Genomic DNA, 23,574 nt, shown 5'->3' with positions numbered 1-23,574 from the left:
CCCTGGATGCAGATGCCTGTGAGAACCCCATGATACCCCCAGTAGGTCTTTGGAAAGTACAAGTAGCTAGTATTCTTAATGCTACACATACCTTGATATCCACTGGGTCCACCCTGTAGCACTCTACTGTCTCCAGATCATGTAGCCCCTGGTAAGTTACCCTGGGTCTGAACACTCTTCTCCTCCTCCTAGGTCTGTGTCAGTTGTCAGCACTATCCTCCACACTGCCCTCAGCCGCAAGCAAATACTGATTGATCAAAGCAATGGCAGTCCCTAACATTTTTTCGGTTAACATTTCCCTGCATGTGTACACCACTGGTGCAGAGTTTGTGGGAAAAAACAGACTGTAAGATTTTTGCATAATTTATACTGTTGTGCTGCAGATGCTGCCTGTATGATTGGCTGACTATGATGCACTCCACCTGCCAGCTATGTTATTTGTACTTGATTGCTTTTATTATGCTACTTCCCTTTTTTTCCCTTTTTTGTCTTCCCATTTACACTCCTTTTAAGCCCTGAGGTGCACCACGCAAACCCAGTGCCCAAATGTAAACTGTCCTGCTATTCTGCTATTTCTGTTATTTTTTTTTTTTTTTAGACCCGGTGCGTGCTGCACCAACCTATTTAGCTAAGGTAAACAATGAGAAATGGTCCTCCCCTGGACACAAACATGATTTCTATTTCATGGAATAAGTCAATACAGCCTCAGACAAACCGCCCTTGCTTAGCTGTGCTTAGCTAAGCTCAATTGTGAGCCATGTGGCTCCAATGTGCTTACACCAAGCATGACACACTCCCTTTTCATGACAGCTGCTTCTCCTGCTTGCACCACTGCCTTATAGCTCCTACACGGTTAGGTGCAGTTTGGCACTTGTCTTCTTTTTGTGATTCAGTAAATTTCCCTCATTAGCAAACCCCACTGCCTTAGTCCCTAGTTACAGCACTACACCAGAGCCTTTCCCCTTAGCAATCACTCTTTACTGCTGTTGTTTTGATTCTGCATGCCATAGACTATAATGGCAAAATGCAGATTTCACTTAAAATTGCTTTATCACATTTTTTTTATTTTTGGCACAATGCCGTTTGCGCGCAGCTTCCCTATGCTTAAATGGCTGATATCGGCCAAAAAAAAAAACCTTTGCTTTTTATTATTTTGCAACACTTTTCCATGGCAATGGCCATATATTTGGCGACTGGCATTCCTAAGGATTATTATACATGCTTTAGTTTGAGCTGTCATGCGTCCATTTTGATTTTTGCAGAAATGTATTTGGCTAGTAGCCGAATACATTTCTGCTTGCTACAGTGTTCTGCCACGGATGCCTGCCTGCTTACTGGCTTGCTAATTGACCTTATTTGCATGTTTTTCACCAGCAAATGAGGTCATTAGCATAATCCAGTCATGTCCGTGGCAGAATAGTGTTAGCAGGCTCGTGCACGTCCCCAGGCATGTTTACTGGATTACTCGGCAGCCATATTCCGTGCAGCAATGGCTACACAATTCCTGCACGGAAAAAATACATTACTGAATCCCGGGGAGGTATACACACCATAAGGTATGCTGTCATTAAAAGACATAACCCTGAATAAAAAGTGCACAGACATATGTTGATTTTCCCCTGAAATTATGTATCAATGACGAGTTGAACAGATGGTGGTGAAAGTCTTGACACATGCACTTACATTTTCTGTTCCTGAGTGCAACACATACATAGAATGAGAACTTCATAGCTTATGAGCATAAAATAATAATGCCCTTCAGGATCACATCAGTAAAGTTCTTGGCAGACTTGAGGATATAGTCTTGAGAAACTGGAAGATATAGCCTGCCGGATCAATGCTGTTGATGAGCATAGCAGAACATAAAGGGCCTATCATCTTGTTTCTCCCTGCTGCATCACGTCAGGCAGAACATGTTCCACTCCTAGAACAGGTAAGCCACTATATTTCAATGTTGTTTTATTATGCAAATGTAGTTGTATTGAGCAGCATGGCACACACAGTGTCCATTTGTGCAACCTCTTGTGGCATATATTGCAGTGTCCCAATGTGTCCAGACATCTGAATCTTGCTTTCAGCATACCGAACACTTAATCTTGTTCTGAGTTACAGTGCATGTTCTGTTAAATGTACTCTAAGCAGTTGTGGGTGGGGCTCTGAATGGTGTCAAAAACTAGTGTTCTAGTGGATAACTGTAGCCACCTGTTGGTATATATAGGCAGAATATCAGCAGTGCAGTTTCACAAGTATCAGAACACTGGACAACATTTCCAAATACATGTATAACTGCCAAATAGTACCCTCTTTGGGGATATCACCCTCATGTAACACTGCCCCTAGGGCACTTTCTCTCTGTATTACAACATCATACACATTACTGTCATCAGGCTGATGATAAAATTGTCTACTGAGAATAGTACCTGATAAGTGAGTGACGGTCATCCCTTTCTCTTGAAGTACAGTGATGCACCTTCCACATTAATGTTTTAATTAATATGTTGGTATAATCAATTGTAGTGAGGACATGGAGAATCTTTGTTATGGAATAGAACTATTCCATTGCAGCCCAGTGTTCTTACGGTGTACTTGGGAAGCAAGCATGATGTAGCCATCTATCTTGCTGCACTTTTATTTTATTTATTTATTTTATTTTACATTTGTTTACCGGGATAGTCCAACTGGATACATGTCCATTTTCAGTGGAGGCCCATGGAGAAAAGCTCCAAAAAACACATTCAACAAACTGTTACATTTTTACAGTTTAAAACACAAAATAAACACAAATAAAAAAATTGTACACAGATGTAAGCAAACAACAAAAAGATATACACAAACAAATTATTACATTTTTACTCAGATGGAAAATTCTAGACAGTCTTTTTAAAAATTATAGGTTATTGCATGCCTAGTAGGCTAACCTGGTAGTAAATCCAAGGAGAGCATAGGTTATACAAGTTAAGAAACAATGTGTAGGCAGAAGTCCTCCGTGTGTACACGAGTGATGGTTAGAGTTAGTCTGGATTAGGACAAGGAGATAGCCATCGTTTTTTAAAATACTGAATCAGGCTTTTCTTGAACTGAGGTAGAGAGAGTTCAGGTGTAAGATTAGCAGGAAAAGAATTCCATGTTTTGCCAACAGAGTTAGCAAACAGAGATTCTCTGGCTGTGTTGTTGGATTTGAGAGTTTGAACTAGTACACTTTCAGATGAACGAAGTGCACTAAGGTTACTGTAGGGGGGTGATGAGGTTTTTAAGTATGGGTATATTATCTGGTTGGTAGAGGATCTTGTGTGCAACTATTAGTTGGATAATTTGAATTAGGTTAGGCAGTTCAAGCCATCCTAGTAGATTTAGGTTATGACAGTGATGAGTTCTGTAGGCTGCATCAGTAGCAAATCTAGCAATGTGATTTTAGGTGCTAGAAAGTTTATTAAGGTCAGTTTTGCTGAGGTTTGCAAATAGAGGGGAAGCATAGTGGAAGGTGGATGCTAGATGTGTATGAGCAATTACAATTTTGGCTAATGGCGTTAGGAAGGGCTTGATCCTATATAGTTAGCCATGTTTTTTATTAACTGTTTTAATAGTTTTATTGATATGCAGATCAAACTCAAGGTTTGTTATCTATTATATCCCCTAAGACTTTATTTGAGGAATCTGGGGAAATAATTGTGCCATTGTTGGATTTTAATGTAAAGGTCATAGGGGTAGACCTGCAAGTGGGGGAGAAAAGCAGCAGTTTGGTATTATTAGGATTTAACCTGAGATGATGGTTAAGAAGCCAATTTTCAATTGTGTTAAAAGTATTTTGGGATAGAATCTGCAACTCTGTAGGTGAAGTATCAGAGCATACTAAAGTGGAGTCATCCGCATATTGAATGCATGTTGCATTTGGGATGACCTTATACAAATCATTGATGAAAATGGAAAATAATAGTGGACCTAGTATGGAATCTTGGGGTACTCTGAGGGTGATGGGTAAAAGGTTGGATAGTTTGCTCTGCCATAGGACAGCCTGTTGTGAGATAGGATTGAAACCAATGGATGGCCTGGTCCTCTAGGGAGATGACTTTCAAAGTGTTTATGTGTATTTAGTGGTTTACCATATCAAAGGCTTTTGAAAGATCGAGAAAGATAGCAGAGGAAAGTTTATTATTGTTTCGGTGTTGGTTAATGATGTTAGAGAATGAGAGGAGGGCTGAGGTTGTACTATGGAATGGTCTAAAGATATGTTGGGTGTTGGCTAGATTATTATTATGGATAAGATAGTTCAGGAGTCAATTATGGATGCATTTTTCCATAATTTTAGCCAAGGGTGTCAGAATAGTTATGGGTCTATAGTTTGACATGTCAGTAGAGCTGCCCCTTTTAAGGAGTGGGGTGACATGGGATATCTTCCAGATGGAGGGGATGGATGCTTCAGTTATAGTTCTATTGATCAGGATAGTAATGGGGTATGCTGTGGCATCTGCAGCTTTTTGTAGATATTCTGCAAGGAGTAGATCAGCCGACAGGGTGGTAGGCTTTAGTTTCTTAAGTAATTTTCGGACAAAAGATGTGCAAACTGGTTTGAAATTAAAGGAGAGTTGCAAGCTGGGTTTAGTGGTTGGAGAATATGGACATCTGGGGGATAATTGGTTAGCTAGGTTCTGGATGGTTGTTGTAAAGAAGCTGCTAAAGGTATTGGCAATTTCTTTTGGGGGGTGGTTTGGTTAGAATCCAAGGGACCAGGAGTGGAGGATTATCCTGGACTAAGGAGTTTGTTTATACCTACCCAAAACTTTTGTGGCTTGTTTTTGGTAGGTAACAACATAATACCAGTATATGACTAGTGGCTGTCTGGTACCCACACCTATGATACCACCCATGTGCCACTGTAATGTCCCAAAGACCAGTATGCCAAGGCTAAGACAAACATTTGTTTCTAGAGATAAAATAATACCCTGCATGCTGTGTGCTGACAGGTGGGATGCAGACATCCCACATAAAGCTAATGTGAGATCTCTGTCTACCCTAAATCTGCTTGTGATTTCCCTGGTAAGAGAGCAGTTTTAACTGCAGCTAGGCTACACACCATGCTGGTTGCCTATGAATGATAGGCTATACCTACAGATTGTCTTCCAGCATTATCTATAGTATCCTGGGCTGCTATAGTGGACACAATGAATTCTCCATTTTTTACAGTAGTGATGTGGAATCTGTAGTGAAATAAAGAAAATTAAATTTGAAATATAGATAATTAGACAAGTAAACTGCCAAAACAGCTACTCTCTTTTTATGGCTGGGTGACATACATGTTGTGTCACGGAATAAAGCAAAATTTGACAGAGCCTCCAATTATATGAAGCTATACTATGCAGTTTGGTTTGGTTTGTACTCACATTCATCTTCAACTTGCTAAGACTTCCTTGAGTATGCTATGTTGTGTAGAACTTTCTTTTAAAATCTAGCAAATTGTCTGCAGAAGGAGCATCCATTTGCTGCTAGGAACATGCTCTGCATATTTAATACTTGATTTGTCAAACTCATATTTTCAGTTTTTATTTTTCATATCCTAATCTTGCATTATTTACAACATTTTGTGTAAGTTCTCAAGATGCTCACTTTCAGTGTTCCAATAATTAAAAATTGCCCAACTATGAAGAAGAATTCAGATCCTTGAATAAGTTTTCCATTTTATTCTGAAAAATAGTGGGTACAAACTGCATACCAAGTGGTAGTCTATTATAAACAAAAAAGGTTTCTATGCATATTAACCAGCACATATTTTTTAGAATCATCAAGTAAGACTTGTTCATAAACAGTAAAATAAAAAAGATTGATGTGCATGTAAAACAAGTCAGACAAAACAAAACAAAAAAAGAAATGATACCACAATAAAAAACGTCAGTTCTGACTTGTATATAACAAAAGGATGACTGCATATGTGCAAGTCTTCAAGCTCCACTCAAGTAACCCACATGCGCGACCTCAACCTGGTCTATGACATCAATAGAACTTGTTTGCAGGACAGATTTGTGCCCCAGAGACTCCCCCTTTTGTGGAATAAACTCCCTCTCCATGTCAGACAGAGTGCCTCATTAACCCTTTTTAAGCGCAACCTGGATAACTGGATGGCAAACAGAAAATACACCCCTGGGATTCCACCTATTCCCTACTGGACAGTGGCATAGCGTGCTGACTTATTGGCACATGGGCTAACTTATTGGCTAGGTTTGTAAGGGCCTCTGGGCCAATGGCCTAGTAACTTCCTGTGATCCTATAACAAGAAGAGGTAATAACTGATTTGACCAGTGAGCAGATATCACAGAAAACAAATCATAAAGAACTGATAATGAATGAATTGCTAACTTCCTCAGAGACATTATTGTTACCTTTACACAAAACGTATTATTTAGGATTTGGGCCTTAACATGAACTAATGACAAACAACACAGCAGAATACTCATATTTCTGACTATCAAACTCATCTTTAGACATAAATAAATCAGAAAACTCTTTTTTTTTTTACAAAAAAGATTCCCTTTTCACATGTTCTTGATAGGCAACCACAACTATCCTTCTACATTTTTAGAGTCAGTGGGGTTAATTTATTTTCAAGAAAAAACTCAACGGCCTGAATTCCTTGTTGTTACACTGCACCTTCTTGTCAGAATCTATTCAGTATTGTATTCTAGAAGTCTGACAACTGATACATCAGTATTGTGACATCATGACAAAACACAAATTCCATTACTAACATTCTATACATGGTTTTATTTGCAAAACACTCTAGGATTCAATAAACTCCAAGTAGGGTTCACACAAAGCTTACACTGAGTTTCCATGTGTGCTAGATGAAGGGCAGTAAGCAGCAACACTCATTGCATATTCATGCCATGAACCCAGTTTAAAAGTAAATAAGTGCAGTTTCATGGCCAGCAACAGTGTCGCTGGCCAGGAAGCCATGTAAGCCAGCATGCATAGTGTCACTCATCTGGTCAGGAAAAAGCAGACAAACATATGTGGGTTCTGTTCAAGCAGCTTTATTATGTACAAACACATCAGGATTGAGACTCAATAACTTTAACTTAGATAAACTTATAAACAAACTAGCTATCACACTCATACCTGCTCATTCTCTGGTCGCAGTCTCAAAATGGCACTGAAGTTAGCTCATGCAAGCTTGCTATTTATATGCACGTGCTGTCCTTGAAACACTTCTTAAAGGTACAACACATACACACTATTCTACATCCTCCCTCTTTGAGAAATGGTCATGCATTATTGACGACATCAATTGACATGCAATTAATACAAAATAATTATTTGCCATGCAATTATACAGAACTAAATACATATAAACAATTATGTCCAGGTTGCTGTGTATTTCACACTAGGGCTAGAAATATGACCAAACTGTGTGACATATAAGTTAGAATTAGGTCTAGCAACTGGGACTGTCTCTGCTGAATGTTCAACTTTGGAGACAACAGGAACATCATCAGGAATGGAAGTAGAAGTTAAGACATGTTCTGCAACAGGAACATCATCTGGATTGCTCTGAGATCTAGAGTCTGTATCACAGGAACAATGCTGCGATATTGGTTCTGATACAGGAAGAAGATGTCTGCAATTTCTCCTGTACACCACACCCTCAGACTCTATAAAAATAGGATCTTGGCTCAGGACATATATCTGTTACTTGACCAATCCGGTTGAAACCTTTCACTGTCTGTATCCTCACCATCTCCCCTTCTTTCAATGGATGAAGAAATCTGCTCAATTTATCATAACTGGACTTCTGGAAAGAACACTTTCTGAATAGCTGGGCTTTAATTGTTCTGCTGTTTTTAGCTTTAGGCCTCAACAAACTGGAACTGATAGGCAGTGTTGTTCTGGATTGCCTAGATAGAAGTCTCTGAGGTTGTGAGCCAAATATATCATCACAGATTATGTTTCTGAGATTGAGTAAGTTCAAAAAGACATCCATATTATCACTCTTTGACTTCTCTAGTTATTGCTTTGCACTCTGTACTGCATGTTCAGCTAGTCCTTTTGATTGTGGGTATTGTAAGCTACTAGTAACATGAACAAAGTCCCATTCTTTTGCAAATTTCTGTAACAATTGACTGGTAAATTGGGTACCATTGTCAGAAATAACTTAGTGTGGACTACCATAGACTGAAAAATGATGTTTCAACTTGGTAATAACAGCAGTGAACATTAGGTTATGTAGCAGATCGATTTCAAACCAGTTTGAATAAGAGTCGACCAACATTAAGCAATGCTGATTGTTTCACTCAAATATATCAGTGGCTACTGTTGACCAAGGTAGTTCAGGAACTTGACTTAGCTGAAGTGGTTCTTTTTGCAAATGTGGTTTAGTAATATTGCATACTGAACAAGAAGAAAGTACTTTATCAATGTCGTTTGTTGGAAAAGGCCAAAATAGTAGTCCTCTCAACCTTCTTTTGGTAAATTCGGAACTTGGTGACCACAAAGCAAAATATGGATATATTCATGTTGTAAGGAAGCAGGAATAACAATTTTAGGACCTTTGAATATAATGCCATCTTCCATCAACATCTCATCTCTGTAAGAAAAATAAGTCTGCATTTCAGGTGATACACTAGATTGCTTTGATGGCCAGCCAGCATTAATGTAGTGGTTGAGCTTTTGCAAAACTGAATTAGTCTTTGCATGATCTCTCAGCTCATCAAGTCTCATGATAGAAAAATTACCACTTCCATGACATCAAAGTCAAAATTCTATGCATCAAGCTGTTCTGTTGTATTTCTAGGTGATCTGGATAAGGAATCAAACAGATAAAGAAGTTTGCCTTTTGTATAGACCATTTTGAAGTTGTACTTTTGCAATTTGAACATCCTTCTTTGTAATCTCGCTAGATCTGAATGCATGGGCTTCTTTAAAATAGTAACTAGAGGCAGGTGAACAGTTTCAATTTGAATAGCTCAACCATAGATATAATCATAAAAGTTCTTTCTCAATTTGAGCATACTGCATTTCAGTTTGGTAAGAGTTCTAGATGTGTAGGCTACCGGTATGCCTTTTTGAAGAATAACTGGATCAAGACCAAATTCTGAAGCATCACAGGAATGAGTTACTGGTTTATTGACATCGTAGTATCTTAATGTAGGTGGGATGGAAATTTTCTGCTTAACATCTTCAAATGCTCCCTGGTGCTGTTCCAACCAAGACCTTGTAACATTTTTGCACGTCAGCTCTCTCAAAGGCACTATCAACTCACTAAAGTCTGGTATAAACTTGCCTAAGTAGTTGACCATACCAAGAAAATGTCGCACAGCTTGAACATGATCTGGTGTTGGCATCTCAAGAATGGCTGCTTGCTTGTACGGGTCTGATTGTAAACCAGTGCTAGTAAACAAATGACCTCTATATGTAACTTTTGGTAGTCTGAATTTGCACTTTAGAGGACTTAGCTTCAAGTTCACTTCACATGTTCTGTCTAGAACTTTCTTAAGGTGTGTGTCATGCTCTGTTTCACCATTGCCTCCAACCAATAAATCATCTATTATTATGGCACAAGGGTAACCTGAAAAAATTTGCTCCTTTGCATGCTGAAAGACTTCACCTTGCAGAATTTATTCCAAATTATATCCCGATGAACCTATATCTTCCAAATGGGTACTGAATGTAGTCAGTAATGAAGATTTGTGATCAAGCATCACTTGCCAAAATGAACTTTTTGCATCTAAGACAAAAACAAAACTGGCATTCGGTATTAGGGCTGCGACTTCCTTGACTGTACGGACATGATAATGAGGTCTCTTTAATGCTTTGTTCAAATCTCTTGGGTCAGTGCATATTTGATTTTGTCTGAACCTCTTTTCTGGGCTGCTACCATGGACGACACCCATTAAGTTGGTTCTGTAACTGGAGAAATTACACCTTGCTGCACCATTTTATCCAACTGAACTTTTACTTTATCCTGCATAGCTATACAAACATTTCATGCCAGTTTGACCACTGGACTGAGCTCTGGTTCTAACTTCATAGAATACACAACTGGAAGTTTTCCTAACTTGGCATCGAAAACATCATCATACTCTGAAAAAATAACTTCAGTAAAATTGGAACTAGGACATGTGCTTATATGATGTACTTCTTTGGTAAAGGAAAGCAGATTCATTCTCATACTGTCTCTGAGACCCAACCATGACTGCACAGGTCATCAGACTACATAGAATAGTAAGCTTTAGCAGCTCCTAGCCAAATAAAATGAAAGCACTACCGAGCCTACAGTTTGAATTTCTTTACCTCCATAAGCAACAAGTTTTGCACAACTAGCCACATTGAAATGTTCATTAGTTCTCACCTTAGTAAATGTGTCTGCTGACAAATCCTTGCACTTTGAGCCAGTGTTACTTTAAGCTTGGTGGATTTACTATTGATCTGGACAGTGCAAGACACTTCATTCTTTGCCAACAAATTTACTGCATCAACCTTTTCAGCAATCACTGATACACCATCTGCATAGAAGGTAGAGTTGCATCTCTCTGTATGATCAACTTGCTTTTTTGAGTGACCTTTCCTTATAACTCTGAGGTTTACTTGATTTGCATAACTTTTGAAAATGGTTCCATTTTTTACACGTGTGGCATTGCTGACCAGATGCTTAGACCATTTCACTTTTAGACTCATGATTGGCACCACAATTATGACAGTCAACAATAAAGCTTGATTTGGGTTTTGCTGGCTCAACCTATGGGTTTTACCTGCCACACCCACAGGGGTCACAGCTGTCATGTACTTAGGCCTGCTTCTGCTAGCCACATGTTGCATGCTGCTACATTTGCTCTGGAGCCTGCTGAAACCATGCTTTTTGTAAAAGAAAACACAAAGATCAATGCACGTAAGGTTCAAGTAAGGCACCCTTTATTACTTGCAGCAAGGAGACAAAGCATGTAGATACAAGGTTTGTCTGATTTTCCATAGCTCAGCCTGCTGTTTTTATACAGTTTTCTGCATGTACACAGGAAGATGTTATTAGATGTACTGCTGACATGGTCAGATAATTGCTGTCTTGCAAAAACATGTTTGAGAAAAACAACCTGGCCTTGGGCTTATTTTCAGCCTCCCTAGTTTCTCATAATTCTTCAGCTGTCCAGTTCTGATATGATACATTTGCCTAGGGTCAAGGTACGACCCTGGCCTCAATACACATTCTGCTGACTATGGTAGACTTTCAGGTATCAATTGTTCTCTTATCAGAGCTTCCAGCAGCTGCACATATTTACACAGAATAAGCAGAATAAATGTATTAACTCTTTTTAACCCTTAATGCATTAAGCCTGCACATTGCAGTTATACATTTTCATAACATTCTTATATCTTGTGAGCATACTTGTGTGCCTATCTGTAACTTCATGGATCTGGCAAATCTCAATAGTTTTGCTCAATATTAAATCACTGTCATGAAGCAAAGAATTTCTCACTGCAGCACTATTAATAACACACACAAGCCTGTTCTGGACTGGCAAATCTCAATAGCTTTGCTCAATATTAAATTAGTGTCATGAAGCAAAGACTTTCTCACTGCAGCACTATTAATACCACAGACAAGCCTGTCCTTTATTAACTCATCTTTTAAGTCACCAAACCTGCATGTTTTAGCTTTGTTTCTCAGATCAGTAATATATGCTGCAAACGTTTCCCCTTGCTTTTGATCTCTTGTGTAAAACAAATGCCTCTCTAATGTAATATTTGTTTGGGGGTCACACATTTCCCTGAATTTGTATTTCAAACAGTGGGGGTCTTCCCTTGATTCAGCCTGTACAACAATATGATGTTTTTTCCCTCTCTCCTTCATATACTGCTGGTGTATACGCAAATAATGCTTTCTTTCAATGGCCTCTGATCCAGCTAAGTTTAACAAAATGAATGCCCTAGTGCATGCATCTTTATCAGAATAAGCTGCTTGTATAAATATATGTTACTCTTGCTCAAATATTCTCCAATTCTCTGTAAAATTCTGATCAAATACAAGTGGTGATGGTTTTCAAAATCCATCTCCCATGCCAACAAATTACATTAAAACACAATGCAACCCAAGTCCACTTGTAACTGTATGAATATGCACACTTATACATGTGCCAGAACTTTCATGCCAGTACTTATAAATATGCCCAATAGCCCAACAAGCCTCTGAATAACTGAACCTTGTGAAATAAGTCTCCCACGGACAAGAATACTCTTAAAATCCCCTCTTATCAGTGTAAGAAACATTTCAAAATAACTGCACTGTTTGAATAAACTGAACAGAAGAAGCTCAGAGTAAAAAAAAAACATTTCGAAGTAATTGCACTTTGTGAATAAACAGTGCACAGCACTCTGAAACTTTCCCAAAATGGCTGTACTTTGCTAAATAATGCTTTACAGTGCAAGAGACACCCTGTAATAGTGGCACTCTGTGAATAAACACAGCCTGCAAAACAAACTTTTTGAAATGGCTGTATTTTGGCTGTACTTCATGAAATATTTGCGCTTTGCACACAATAAACTCTTCAAATAAATGCACAGTAATAAGCCCACACTGAAAGCACTTTTTCACACTCTAGTTATGCCCTTAATACAATACAAGATAGCAGTTATGCCAAAACACAGTAGTTTGCCAAAAAACATGCAGTTGCCTTGTTTTATTTATGCTTAATGTGCTCTTTTTGACCTTTATTATATTTGTTTTGTTCATTTAATCTTTTTCATGCCCATTACACTTTTCTTGTGCTCGTTAAACTATAAACATGCTCGTTTTACTTTAAACATGCTTGTTTTGCAATTCCGAGTTAATTCTGAATCTACCTTTATCTGCTCTTTTTTTTTCAAAAAAATATAGTATTTAAATTGATTTTAACTGTGTGGAAGGAATATTAGCTGAACTGGAAGTTAGTCAGTGTTTGCTGAATTTTGTTATTTGCTAGTAATTACAGGTGTGGGGGTAGTCACATTCTTTGATTTCCTGTCCTTGCCTATTTAAGTGGTACAGTGTGAAATATTTTCTGCTTAAAAACCTCAGCTTTGGCCGTCTAAGAACTTGCTATATTCAACTGGACGTATAAGAGAATTTAAGTACCTTTATCTGCTCTTTTTTCAAAAAAATACAGTATTTAAATTGATTTTAACTGTGTGGAAGGAATATTAGCTGAACTGGAAGTTAGTCAGTGTTTGCTGAATTTTTTATTTGCTAGTAATTACAGGTGTGGGGTAGTCACATTCTTTGATTTCCTGTCCTTGCCTATTTAAGTGGTACAGTGTGAAATATTTTCTACTTAAAAACCTCAGCTTTGGCCGGCTAAGAACTTGCTATATTCAACTGGATGTATAAGAGAATTTAAGTACCTTTATCTGCTCTTTTTTGAAAAATACAGTATTTAAATTGATTTTAACTGTGTGGAAGGAATATTAGCTGAACTGGAAGTTAGTCAGTGTTTGCTGAATTTTGTTATTTGCTAGTAATTACAGGTGTGGGGGTAGTCACATTCTTTGATTTCCTGTCCTTGCCTATTTAAGTGGTACAGTGTGAAATATTTTCTGCTTAAAAACCTCAGCTTTGGCCGGCTAAGAACTTGCTATATTCAACTGGATGTATAAGATAATTTAAGTACCTTTATCTGCTCTTTTTTTTTCAAAAAAATACAGTATTTAAATTGATTTTAACTGTGTGGAAGGAATATTAGCTGAACTGGAAGTTAGTCAGTGTTTGCTAAATTTTGTTATTTGCTAGTAATTACAGGTGTGGGGGTAGTCACATTCTTTGATTTCCTGTCCTTGCCTATTTAAGTGGTACAGTGTGAAATATTTTCTGCTTAAAAACCCTAGCTTTGGCCGGCTAAGAACTTGCTATATTCAACTGGACATAGAAGAGAATTTAAGTACCTTTATCTGCTCTTTTTTTTTTGAAAAAAATACAGTATTTAAATTGATTTTAACTGTGTGAAAAGAATATTAGCTGAACTGGAAGTTAGTCAGTGTTTGCTGAATTTTGTTATTTGCTAGTAATTACAGGTGTGGGGGTAGTCACATTCTTTGATTTCCTGTCCTTGCCTATTTAAGTGGTACAGTGTGAAATATTTTCTGCTTAAAAACCTCAGCTTTGGCCGGCTAAGAACTTGCTATATTCAACTGGACGTATAAGAGAATTTAAGTACCTTTATCTGCTCTTTTTTTTCAAAAAAATACAGTATTTAAATTGATTTTAACTGTGTGGAAGGAATATTAGCTGAACTGGAAGTTAGTCAGTGTTTGCTGAATTTTGTTATTTGCTAGTAATTACAGGTGTGGGGGTAGTCACATTCTTTGATTTCCTGTCCTTGCCTATTTAAGTGGTACAGTGTGAAATATTTTCTGCTTAAACCCTCAGCTTTGGCCGGCTAAGAACTTGCTATATTCAACTGGACATATAAGAGAATTTAAGTACCTTTATCTGCTCTTTTTTTCAAAAAAAATACAGTATTTAAATTGATTTTAACTGTGTGGAAGGAATTTTAACTGAACTGGAAGTTTTCACTCTGCTCTTCAGTTAGTCCCACCCACCATCCCTGTTTTTGTTTTGGTGTTAATCTTAGTGGCCTTGCAACTGCCCGCCCCTCTTGTAAATTTGTGTTTGGATACTCCTTCTGGGCCCATCTCATTTGCTCACTCAACTTAGTGCAGTGAGATGATATTCTGATTTCAGGCACTCCTACTGTGTACAAAGAGAGCATCTGGGAAACAGGAAAAAAAAAATTAAGCTTATTTCCTGCCTTTCCTGTTAAGTGGTATAGACTATTTGTAGGCTTCTGAGCCCCCAAGCCCTTCTGTGTTGGAGGGAAGCCTTCTAGCTTAGTTTTTTTTCTTATAACTAGCCAGTTTTCTAGTTTCAGCACTCAAATCTGTTTCTTTGATCTCAGCACTTGTTCAGAAAAAAAAAAATTTCATCTGCTTTTACTGTACTTGTGTTTCTTCCTACTTTTTTTACTTTTGCATCATCTTAAAAGTACTCAATTGTATTTATTACTGCTTGGTGTAACTCATTCTAAGCCTTTTGGTTTAAACACTTGGGCTTCGGACCAGTTGTTTTGCACTGAGAGGGTTTGTGGTCTGCGCTGTAGTGGCAGAACAGGTAGCTTACATCCTTCTAGGTTGGGAACTGCTGATTGAGGGCTCAGTGTCTGTTATTCTAAAAGTGTATTAATTCTGGTTTAAGCACTTGGGCTTTCAGGCCAGTTATTTTACATTAAGAGGGTTCGTGGTCTGCACTCTTGTGGGAGGAGAGGCTGGACTCTGCCCTTCTGAGCTGGGAATTTCTGGTTGAAGGCTTATAGTGCATGCATATCTGAACTGCTTCTTACTGAAGTTGGTGCGCCTTGTTTGCTGTGGCATAGCCTGGATTCGGGCCTGCTGGATCTAGCTTTGTTTGTGTAACTTGAGCACTAATCCAGGCATTCTCTAAAGTATTCAATTGTATTTATTACTGCTTGGTAGTAACTTGATTAAAGTGTAGCTATCATTCTAAGTCTTTTGGATTAAGCACTTGGGCTTCAGACCAGTTGTTTTACATTAGGAAGGTTTGTGGCATGCACTGTGGTGGCAGGACAGGTAGTTTTCATCCTTCTAAGTTGGGAACTGCTGATTGAGAGCCCAGTGTCTGTTATTCTTAAAGTGTATTAGTTCTGGTTTAAGCACTTGGGCTTCAGGCCAGTTATTTTACATTAAGAAGGTTTTTGGTCTGCACTCTTGTGGGAGAAGAGGCTGGACTCTGCCCTTCTGAGCTGGGAATTTCTGGTTAAAGGTTTATAGTGCCTGAATATTTGAATTGTATCTTACTGAAATTGGTACACCTTGTTTGCTGTAGCATAGACTAGATCCAGGCCTGCTGAATCTAGCTTTGTTTATATGCTTGTTATTTGTTTGCTTGTTATTTCCCTGGAATGCAAATTCCACCTAATATGCGGCTTCTCAGTGCTTCTGTGGATCACTAGTGATATCTGCATTGCTTACTGTACTTATTTCCTTGTTTCACTTGAAAGAAAGTTACTGTTTGTCGTTTTTGCATTTAAGTTACCTGTAACACATTGCACTTAAGTTACCTGGCACTTGCTCACTAAAGCAATTATATAAGTCAGCACTAAAAATTAAAAGCACTACACCCTCACTCCCCACTGGCCCTGGTTTTCAATTATTAAGGAATTCCCAATATTATTCTAGCATGTCCAAATGTCAGTTGTCAATCTCCTCTCCGGTCCAGCTGGTGAATCTGGGAATCTTGAGGCAATGTTACAACTGCCTCATGTACACAGACAACCCTCTCCTCCTCCCAACAAATTCCAACACATGTGAGAGATGCAACCATATAGCCAAACTGGAGGCTAAGCTCTCTCAACTCAGTACTGGCATAACCAGTCAGGAGAAGGAAACCACACTCACTATAATTCCAGTCTCACATAGACCTACCACGACAGCAAACCAAACACATAATCACACAAAAACATACTCGGAGGCTCTAAATAAAGATCTGCTGAAGCAGCAGAGACCTCCAAAGCAGACACCCAAGCAGCCGCTACCCCAAAACAAAACACGTGCAACACATATCTCACAAAGCCAGTGTGCCAAACAGTCACAGCCCTTAAGACTAAACAACACACCTGATACACTTGTAATAGGTGACTCTATCGTCAGGCACACTGACGTCCCGCTCACCAGGCTGAACAAGGAGAGGGTCACAGTGAGCAGCCTGTAGGGCGCTAGGATCCGCCACATAACACAAGCACTCAGGTCACTCCAAGGCAAGTACAAATATGACTCAGTCATTGTCCATGCTGGTGTGAATGACCTGAGACGTACCTCCCTGGACTACATGAAAAGAGACATAAAGGAGCTCTCTGAGCATGTAGCCCAGGCCGGTATGACCCTGACCTTGAGTAGCATCTTACCCTCACCAAGAATGATGCCACAATATGAAGACAAGATGATCAATTTCAACAATTGGCTTAAGTACTGGTGTCATTCAAAGGGGATCCAATGCCTGTCAGCTTGGGATGATATGCTCGACAAGCCACGATGCTTCGCTAGGGACGGCTTGCACCTGTCACCCCTGGGCTTTCGGATATTGGCAAAGGCTCTTGCTACCCCCATAGTGCCTTTCTTAGGCAAGGCTCAAAAGACAAACCCACCTCCATAGGTATCACAAGGGATAAGAAACTAAGAGTAATGCTACTCAACGCCAGAAGTCTAAACCTCAAGATGCACGCACTCGAAACTCTCCTTAGCATGGAGAACATTGATATCTGTGCAGTAACAGAAACCTGGTTCAGGGCTCCCCAGAGCACCCCAGCACTACCAGGTTATACCTCATACCATGCTTTTCAGCCCCAAAACTTGGACCGAACCACAAAAGGAGGTGGAGTATCGATATTCATCAAAGATGCTCACACCTCCAGGTTGGTGGCAAAGCACGAAGCATCAGAGACTATCCATGTGCAACTAACAGTGGGTAAAACTGCCTTCCAGTTTATAGCCTGCTACAGACCACCCTCCCAAACCCAGGAACCCCACTCAGCCTTCCTGAGAACACTGGAAAATATGAAGGTCTCTCCAAACACCATTATATTGGGCGACTTCAACTACCCAAACATAGACTGGGAGCATTACTCTAGCTCCAACACCCTAGCCCAAAGGTTCCTAGAATTTATAAACTCAAATGCTATGGAACAACTTGTTACCACTCCCACAAGAGGGGAAAACATACTGGACCTGATCATCACCAACATGGGGACTCTATGCTCCAGACCAGAAGTGTATCCCTCACTGATAAGATCAGACCATAAACTAATCTCACTGGATATTCACATCCTGACCACACCCCCTGCCCAGAAAACCACAGTGAAAAACGTCTCTAAAGCAAATTTCACACTCCTCAAAACTGAGGTGGAATCCTTCAAAGCCCCCGGGCTTGTGGAAAATATGGCCCAGACCGCAGAATCCTTTATAAACGCATTCTATGAACACCTTCAGGAATGCATGGATCATGTGATCCGAAATAAAACCAAGACCCAATCCTCCAAAGGCAGATGTCCTGTCTGGTGGACCCCAGCCATAAACAAACTATACAATAGAAGGAGGAAGCTACTAAATGATAGAGCAAAATCCCAAAAAGGGAAGGCATCACTGATCAGTATTAGCAAAAACTACGGGCACACATAAAATTGTCTAAGGCCAGCTTTGAGAGAAAAATTGCACAGGACACTAAGGATAATCACAAGGCTTTCTTTAGTTATGTTAGGAACCTGGGTGGTAATTCCCAGATATGCTCAGAATTAGTCCAAAATGACAAAAAATACACTGAACCCATAGACATTGCCAACATCCTAGCTGACAGGTTCAGCGCAAACTTCTCCCCCCCCCACCAAAAGGGCAAATATCTATCCCAGCAGAATGCTGCCCCCCTGACATCTCAGATGCTCAGATAAGAGCCGCCCTCTCCAAAGCAAAAAACACAGCATCAATGGGACCAGATGGTGTCCCGGGCTGTGTCCTACATGAACTCCAAGAAGAGCTAAACCCAAACATAAAACTACTGTTCAGTCTCAGCCTTACTACAGGATATGTGCCCAAAGAGTGGCGTACAGCAACAGTGGTCCCTCTCCATAAAGGTGGTGCCTCAACGGATCCTGGAAACTATCGCCCCATAAGCCTGACTAGCTTGGTCTGCAAAGCTATGGAAAGGATCATCATGGACCTCATAAATAAAGATATTGGGGACCTACAAACACTGGATCCTACCCAGTTCGGCTTTGTTAAGGGCAGATCCTGCCTCTTAAACCTGGCTGATTTCTTTGAAACAGTCACCAAGGCCATTGACGAGGGAAGGTGGTCCACACAGCCTACCTGGACCTCGTAAAAGCCTTCGATACAATACCCCACTCGGGCATTATAGATAAGCTCACCAGCTTAAATATAAACCCCTATGTCACTAGATGGATTGCAAACTGGCTCAAGGACAGAACCCACATGGTTAGAATTGCTGGAGCCATGTCAGACTCCAAACCAGTTACAAGTGGTGTCCCACAAGGCTCAGTCCTGGGACCTCTCTTGTTCGGTATATATTTCTCGGAGGTACAGGCCAACACGGAAGGACTGTGGCTGACCAAGTTCGCAGATGACTGCAAACTGGGCACCATAATCGACTCTCCAGCCGACACAAGCATCCTCCAAAAGGGCCTCATAGAAACAGACAACTGGTGCCAGAGCCATGGCCTCAAGCTAAATGCCAAATAGTGTATAGTCATCCCCTTTGGCAAAAACAAAGTGCCCACAAATTACCACATAGGTGGTAATCTATTAAGTACAGAAGAAGTAATTAGGGACCTGGGGACCCAAGTTGATAGCAATCTCTCATTTGACAACCACGTGGCCAAAGTGGTTAGAAAAACATTTTATATAGCCCACCTAATCATGAAGGGATTCACATCTAGATTAGGGGACGTCATCATGCCTCTTTACTCATCCCTCATCAGGCCCATAATTGAGTACAATGCCCCTTTTGGGATGTACCTTACCAGACACCTGCAGCAACTGGAAAGATGCCAAAAGTACCTCACCAAGAGGATCAAAGGGCTCAAACAGATGCCATATGCTGCCCGGTTAAAGAAACTCCAGCTCTACTCAGTGGCATACCGCCTGTTCAGAGGCGATCTGTGCCTGATGTATAAAGCCATGTCCAACCCGGAATTAATGGACATGCTGCACCTCAGAAAATCCAAATCCCATCGAGCTACGCGCTCGAGAGACTTGAACCTCAGCACTGAAATAAATAGGACATGCTGGAGGGACAGATTCATAACTCAGAGGCTCCTTTCACTCTGGAATAAAATCCCAGTCCAGGTTAGGCAGAGTCCCTCATTGACTCTCTTCAAGAGGAATCTTGATGAGTGGATGGGAGATCGTAGGTTTACCCCGGGTATCACTTCTGTGTCACTGTTAGACAGAGGCACAGTATACTAACCTCGAAAAAGGGAATAGCAAAATAAATTTAAAATGGGTGGCGAAAGCCAAACACATTCTGGCTAGGCTTATAAATGCCATAGGGCAGATAGCCTAGTATGAACCTATGAACCTATGAACCTATCTGCTTTTCTGATAATCATTTTATCAAATATCATAATTTCAAAAATTTCATTTAATTAACTTTTTGTACTTGTTGCTTGTTTAATAATGCATTTTGTGCCCTTGTAATGCTCCATTTTTTCTTTTTTAATAAATAAATCATTTGTGCAGGTTTTCCTTACATTTGGTTCATTTCTGGCCATTTTTTTTACTCACTTCACTTAGTTTACCTTCAGTGTTAACTCTGCACCTCTAGCTTTGAAAAGCAGTCTCTGAAATCCCACTTCTGACACCATTTTACTTATTTGGTTAGGATGAAACAGATGAACATATGTGGGTTCTGTTCAAGCAGCTTTATTCTGTACAAATACATCAGGATTGAGGCTCAATAACTTTAACTTAGATAAACTTGTAAACCAACTATCTATCACACTCATACATGCTCACTCCCTGGTTGCACTCACACAATGGCACTGAAGCTAGCATGTGTTGCTATTTATATGCACGGGCTGTCCTTGAAATGTTTCTTAAAGGTACAAGACACACACTATTCTACACATAGCAATCCTGTTTAAGTCGGAGTACAAAAGATAATGTGGTTTTGCATGGAATGCCACAATTATCACCACGGCTTAACATATAATAATTGTCATAGCTCTCAGTCTCTTAGTGCAAGACATCTATACAAGCCCAACATAATGGGGGGAAAATGACCCAGAAATAGGAACAGATCTGACATATTTGCAGTTTAAAAATGTGCTAGAATAACAAGAGGTTTGTGTTAAGATACATTATCTGAAGGATTTGAAGTCTGAAACTCAAATATATGCAATTATTAAGTCACATCAGTCATGAGATCATCCCAGTGATATGGCTGAAAAGCACTCATTTGATAAGGATCACACCAAAGGATATAAAGGCAACAATCTGGACATTCTGTGAAAATCTGGACAGTTAAGAAGTATGATTATGTATTTGGTCTAAACACAGTGCAGGACAGTATATACAGTACAAAGTATTATGAAATCCCATTCCTGGTATTCTGTACTGAAATTGTGCAAATGAACTATAAGGGTACATGGCCTACCATGTAAAATAAACACTCAAGGGAAGTGTTTATTGAATAGGAACACACAGATGAATGGTAGGAATGAACACAGGCAAAGAGCAAGTCAAACAGCCTAATGTACAGCAGATGAGGGCATTTCAATGGAAGACAGTTGTAGCAGCAACACAAATCACATAACCATATAGTACAGAAGGGACTGCTTAGAGAAAATGTGTGCTATGTGACTGTCACACAACAATGCAGAAGATGTCTGTGTGAGATAAGCATTGTTACATGAGCACTGCAGAGGACATCTATCAGGGATGTTATATTCAATTGGGGTAGGGTACATATTGTGAAGCTATGAAAACTGATTTGTTTGAATATGAGTATAATCTCATGAGAGGTCTCCAGCAAGTGGGACACAGGTAAAGGCTAATGGACATTAAAAGAAGCAAGCACAATCATGAACAATATCAGAATAATACCACCAATAACCCCATGTCTCAGACAAAACATATGCGATTTAGAGTGATCAGAGATGATTCTGCACAAACACACTAGTACAACTATTATGATATGTCCACACTCTATGAGGGTAGCCACACACACTGTCCTCCACTGTAACATCTGCTGGAGATGTTAGGAGGGACACTAGTATACCTATATGTGACACTATGATCAATACTGGTTAGTTGACTGGTAGACATGGCATATATATATATATATATATATATATATATATATATATATATATATATATATATATATATATGTGACAAAGGTAGTACACTTCAGTTACACATCATTGGAAGATGTGTAGGGAGGTACATTTACTTATGTATTTATTTATTTGTCACTTATTAACCTAGTTAGTCTAACTGAGCCAATGGCCCACTTTCAGTAGAGACCTGAGAAGAAAATCTCCAAAATAAGTCAAATATTACATAAATTTAAAACTGAACCAGTTAAACATTTACATAAATTCAAGATGGTACAAATTGAAAATTAACAATTGCATAGAAAATGTATACAATATAAAATGGCAAGTTATAAAGAAAAGTGATTGACATGAGTAAGTAACAGAAGATGAAATGCCTATGTACGTATAGAACAAAACAAGTTAATACCTATGTTAGCATTACAATGTATTACAGAAAAGCTATCAAGATAGGCAACATAGCACAGATGTGTTGCTATTTGCATAAAATATATGTACAGTGAAGCATCTGATAGCTTCTCATCAAACTGATAGAATTTTTTCAAAGTATTTATCTAAGAGATAAAAGTTTTAGGGTAGGGGGATTGATTAGGTAGGGTTCCTGGCATGTGCGGAAGCTTGATTTTGAAGATAGTTTTTCAGTTCTTTTTTTTTTAAGCTGTTAGAGGATGTGATATTTTGACTATTTGCGGGAAGTTTCTTCCAGGCTTGGGAATCAGTGCTTTTGTATAGTAGTTTGCCTATGTTTTTATTAGGTTTGTATATGTCAAGAAAGAGTTGAAGGAGGTACATAAAGAAGGGTGCATTGTTCTCAGTTACTGGTATGATGAAGGCTGTGAACTGCAGAACTATGAACTCTGATGTGGATGTCCATCACATACTCACTAGTTGTGTTACATACAAGGGAGTAGTCAGCACTGTGACCATATGCTGGTGGATGTTCTACTTACCATCTACGCCACAACAAAGGTCACATACCTACTGGAATAAATATAGGGTGTGATACCTACTGTGAAGAAATTAGACACTGTTATTTGTCCTAACATTTCTGGGTGAGGTTTTATATATAATCTTAGATTAACCCATGTATTATATGCCAGCATGACTAGCTATGATATTGTAAATATGTTCTTACATGTTGATTTATGACTTGTTTGTACAGAATGTTTTGAAGACTTGAACAGCATCCTTTTACATTTCTAATTGCACATGTTTGTGAAGAAAGATTCTAAAGGCAAATTGTTTCAGATTCAGCTGATCTGCAGATGATGTATTCAGAATGTCGATAGTTGCTGTGTGTTACTGTCCGAAGCTGAAATACAGAAAAGAAGTTTAGAAATCAGCTGTTGGTTGCTTTTCAGAAAATGAAATGAAAATTAGAACTAGAACAATTATGACAGTTAGGCTAGTCTATAAAAGAGCTTGCTGAAGACAGTTAAAGTCAGTTGTCAGTTACAAATGTCAGTTGTCAGTTAACAGCCAGTTAGTTGTGAGCTGTTCATTGATGTAATGTCTAGTAGATACCCAAAATAACTCACCAAGAGCTGTAAGCCTGCCTTTGCTCTGTTGTAGTAATTTAGTTTAGATCAGGGACGGTGTCCTTTAGTCAGATAGGAAAATTATTGCTAATCAGTTAGATTAGTTACAGTTTTTTTCTGAATACTGGATTTCTATCCTACATTATTGATTTTATATTCCTGGTGAT

Source organism: Protopterus annectens, chromosome 1.part1 (assembly GCF_019279795.1).
Source record: "Protopterus annectens isolate FY-2018-M chromosome 1.part1, PAN1.0, whole genome shotgun sequence".
Lineage (NCBI taxonomy): Eukaryota > Metazoa > Chordata > Ceratodontiformes > Protopteridae > Protopterus > Protopterus annectens.
This window is presented reverse-complemented; position numbering follows the sequence as displayed.